This window comes from Hylobates moloch, unplaced genomic scaffold (assembly GCF_009828535.3).
Source record: "Hylobates moloch isolate HMO894 unplaced genomic scaffold, HMol_V3 SCAFFOLD_3, whole genome shotgun sequence".
Taxonomy (NCBI): Eukaryota; Metazoa; Chordata; class Mammalia; order Primates; family Hylobatidae; genus Hylobates; species Hylobates moloch.
Window position 1 is genome coordinate 175,311,538 of NW_026652278.1, and position 5,258 is coordinate 175,316,795.

Consider the following 5,258-nt stretch of genomic DNA (forward strand, 5'->3'; position numbering starts at 1 on the left):
TCGGAGAGGCTTTCTCCTCAATTCCGTGCATCTTCCTTCATTGAAACAAAGTGTTTACATCCCGCCTGGTTGAATTTTTTTCCAGGACGACCCTCAGCCCGATGGCTATAGACTTCTCTTGGGCTCTGACATCGGTTTACCAGGTTTGACTAGAAATACACATGTTCCAGCCATGGGCACAGAGAGGACATGATGATCAAGTTAGAGTTTTATTGCATATATAAGAAAGACAAATGCACAAAAAGGACTGGAAGCAGCGGCTCCTGCCATGAGCGCTGAATTTGATTTGTAATTAATGCAGCTCAAGGGCATGGGGTTCTGTGGGATCCTGAGAAGAAGGGCTCTGAAGTGCAAGGGGGACACTTCTATGTAATCTGTACTCAACGCTGTTTTTTCACCCAGTGCCCTGCTTCTTGGTACTGGCTGAATCTCCATCTCCTATCACACATCTCCTGCTCCTTGGTGGAGAGAGGGGGTGAGCAGGTGAGAGAAAGCGCAGGAGAAGGAGTATGAAGGTGGAAGGACAAGACTGACATCTCGGGAAAGTCCCTTTTATAATATAAAGTGCACGCAATTCAGGTTGTACCCACAGTACAGATACCAGGAACCCAAGTGGATATGCCAGGGATACCCTCTCTGTGGATCTTTGGGTCCTGGGGTTTTGGAATTATTGCCAGTGATTATCAGTCAATATGTGCCATGAACTTTGTCATCATTTATAGATTGAATAAATGATATATGTCATTTATTTGTGCTACTGCTTTTAACATATAACAAAATAGAAATTTATTTTTAAATGCTAATAAGTTCATGTGAATGTATTATTCTTCTGTTTTTTCATCTGTCCTTAATATACCATAATAAAAGTAATAATAGTACCATCATGTGAACATCTGGAAGAAAAGAAGATTTTTTGTTTCTCAAATTTTGTAAAAATAGGAGTAGATAAATTCTGACATCTTAGAAGGACCAAATGTTTTGTTGGATAAGTGGTACTGTAACTTTCCCAAATACAATAGATATTTTATCCACACAGTATATACTTTCATTGGATGGATTTGGTTTATTCAAAAACATGTGCAACTAGGAATTAGCCTATTTTATTTCTTTGAAAGTTAGTTGTTAATCATGTTAAAAATTAAAACATAAACATGCCTTTCCTTTTAGAAAAACAGTATATATGTATAGTATACAATATAGTATACAAGTAAATTATCTACATATACATAAATATATATGTATATGCAAAAAAGAGAGATAAATTTCACAATTCTACCACTCAAGATAATTGCTATCAATATCTAGGTGTGTATCCTTCTAGAACTTTTAAAATGGACACGTTTATGTATATTATTTACAAAACCCAGTATCTCGTTTTAGGCTGTGTTTATAACCTGTTGTCTTTTCCATTTACCAACTTAGGATTATTGTCTTTCCATGAGAAGACGTGTTGTTGAAGCTTGGAATTCCCTACTAACTCATTTTCAAAGGAATCTGTGATTGAGGTAAATCCAGTTTTCTAGAGAGAAAGAGATGTCTTTTGAAGTCATGCCTGAGAGGTATGATCAGCGAATGTTACTGCACAGATTTTTTTCCATCACAGCTTCCTCCCATCTAAATAATTATGATTTCTTCCCTTATGCCACTTGTTCTTCCATGCTTTTTATTCATTGTCTGTGATTAAAGCCTCTTTAATTAGGAGCTAGAGAATTCACTCTCTAATTGAGGACTCATTTAAAATTCATGGGCCTGGACTTATGATTCTGGTCTTTCACTGCTTGGGTCCATGTACTAGGGTGCCTATAGCAATACACGGCTTCCTATTTCTAAGGTTCTTTCAATTCTATTTAAAAAAGACCCTAAGGAGTACATAGACATCAAATAGCACTCTAGTATTTGGAAGATTTTAGTTTAAATGAGATAGAAGCATGCAAACTAAATTTTTGTTAATAAAAACATAAGCTTGCAAATTATATATTCTGTAATATTTCCTTGGGCTATATAACCGTAGGAAGGGCAAACTATATCTTTATAGAATAAATTGTAGACTGGAAGAGTAATGAAAAAAACTGAGAGGAGTGTAACAAAATAATTAAAGGCTTAGAAAATAATATCCATGGAGCAACTAACAGAATCGTATTCATCGCCTTTGGTGAAATGGCTGTCAGTGATTACAAACCGTGATTACAATGGAAGACATGTTCTATATTGGGGAGTGACAAGCTGTTAACCGATGCAGACAAATCACAAAACAAGACCTAAAAGCCTTAAAAGAAATACTTATCTAATATCCCTAAATGGGGATTTCCTTTTTTTCTTTTCTTTTCTTTTTTTTTTTTTTTTTGAGACAGAGTCTTGCTCTGTCACCCAGGCTGGAGTGCAGTGGTGCGATCTCGGCTCACTGCAAGCTCCACCTCCCAGGTTCATGCCATTCTCCTGCCTCAGCCTCCCAAGTGTCTGGGATTACAGGTGCACAGCACCACACCCGGCTAATTTTTTGTATTTTTAGTAGAGACAGGGTTTCACCATGTTAGCCAGGATGGTCTCGATCTCCTGACCTCGTGATCCGCCCGCCTCGGCCTCCCAAAGTGCTGGGATTACAGGCGTGAGCCACCGCACCAGGCCTAAATGGGGATTTTCAAAAAGCCAAAGTCAGTTATGAGAAAGGCAGTGAATCTGAATGAAAAATACATTGGAAGTCAGAAGGTCTGAGTTCTCTGTGGACACTGCCACTGCCTCACTTGTGATCTTCATGCATCCTGTTGCCTCCGTGGATGAGCATTTACTCATCTTTATAGTGAAATAGCGGACTAAGAGATCACCACTACTCCATCAGCATGACGTGCATCGTCATGGTGAGATCCTTCCTACCCAGTATGGCAGGGTCTCTGCCAGTTGCTTTCTCCAGCATATTTCTTTCTATTCCTTCTTAGAAACAGATCCTGATACTTTCAGCTGGGCATTTATCCTGGAATAAAAGACAACACTTCTGAGTTTTCTTGTGGTATAGTGTGGTCATGTAGCTGTGGTCTGGTAAGTGAGATGGAAGCAGACAAGTTGCATAGGACTCTTCGGAAGGTGACTTAAAGGGAGCTTACTCAGCTTCAGGGGTGCCTTTTTGTCTTACTTTTTCTCTGTTAAGCCCAAGAGTCAGGTGTCCTGGCTTAAGCTGCTGAAGCCACCCTGGACCATGAGTGACCTTGAGAATGGAAGCCACTGTCTAGATGTTGGGACAAAGACAATGGCCTGGGTCTCCCTGATGACACCGCAGAGTCACTGTATGTGTCCTGGAGTACCTGCTGTCTGCTTCTTTTTCATGAGAGATAAGTACATTTTTATCTTCTTTAGGCCACTGGTATTTTTTTTTCTGTTAAACACAGCTATATCCAATCCTAACTGGTTCAACCTATAAAATGTGATTATTTCTTGTTTCAAGGTAACTATAGCTACCAATTATTTTGCACGTAGTAGCTGCCAGACACTGTACTAAGTGTTTTATGGGTGTCATCTTATCTAATTTGCACAACAAGAATACTTACAAGGTAGGTATTATTATCTATAATTTACAAATGAGAAAATGGAGGCTTAGAAAGCTTACATAGTATCTACAGGGTCAGACTGAAAAAAGCAGGGTTCTAAACCAGGTTGGGTTGACCCCAAAACTTGTTCTAATCTTAATCACTGTTATCAGTGTAATGCAGTTATTATCCTCTGTGGGTAAAAGATGCTATTCCTGATTCACTCACGGCAATATGAAATATACAAGGGGCACAGTGTTGGCTAATATTTCTAGAGACTCTTACAGAATTGTCAAGATGTAGACAACTTTATGTCCAATGTGCTCCCTGAACAAGACTGACAACAAAGACCCGGCTTGCCTTCTGTATCACAGATGATAACTACCCCCACACCTTACCTATGTTGAGTAAGCTGGGAAGAGATTTATAAGACATGAGAGATTTATAAGAGATTTGCAAACAAAAACAACACTAATTGCAAAACTGATGGTGGGGATTAAATAGGAGGATATATGTAAAATGCATAGAAGAAAATCAGGTACACAGTAAATGCTTGATAAATGGTACCTGATGGCACTATTATTTAAGGGATCCACAGTGAGATTGTGAAAATTTTCAGGAGTCAGAAATATTAGGTTCAACCACAACCTCTGCAACTTGCTAGTTATGTGAACATTGTTCAGTCATTTAACTTTTTGGCTTCTAATTTTCTGAGGAATACATTATTTATATAACAGAATTGTAATTGGAGATAAGGCCTTTCCAGTCCCTATCCCAGTGCCTGACGCATTTTAGAATCCCAGCCCATGAAATTCTTGTCACTATTATTCTCACAGAATTCTAATGAACATACTACCAACAGTGATTTTCTCCTTGGCCCATTAACCACACGGAAGGGAGTATTCACTGTGGGGTGCCTCTGCAGCTGAGGGCCCCTGGCGCGTGGTTTCATCAGAGGCAGACAGCTGCGTGAGTCACTGTGGTGGGCAGTGTGCTGGGCCACCCTGCGGGTTCTGCCAGAGTGCTGTGGAATTCCAGTTTGTCTTCTCCAGTTTTAGTCTCTGCACGTGCGTTGGTCTCCTTTCTGCCCCTACAGTGTGGCCAAGGCCATTCCAGCCTCAGGAGGGCAAGAGGAGGCCTATTGGATGCGTCCTGAAAACACAGGCCATCACTGTGGGTGAGATCTACCAGGACAGATGCCATTCTGCAAAGGGGGTACTTCCCATGAGAATCCATCCACGTTTTTCTCTTATTCTTTCTCTTGGAAGATTTTCACTCTTTTCACAACCTTGTTTCATAGAAATCAAACAATAAAACAGCACAGAAGGAAAACAAGGGTCTTCTTATATAAATACCATTTATTTAATTCTGGCACTCATGATTTATTTATATCAGAAAGTCATCTTAAATTTTTAGGAGTTCACAACATTCAAAGCCTCATGCAAAGTTCTAAACTAGTAGAGACGTCTCTGCATCTCCCACTACTTTCTTCTCCATGTCAAGTTTCACTTTAGGTTAGAACAGTCATATATACGGGTTGATGGGTGCAGCAAACCACCATGGCACATGTATAACTATATAACAAACCTGCACATTCTGCACATGTATCCCAGAACTTAAAGTAAAATAAAAATAAAAATAAAAAAATCACAACATTGGAAAGCAAAAAAAAAAAAAAAAAAAAAGCCATATATAAACTTTTTCATCTTAAAATCCCCCATTTTACTCCTAACTGTCAAG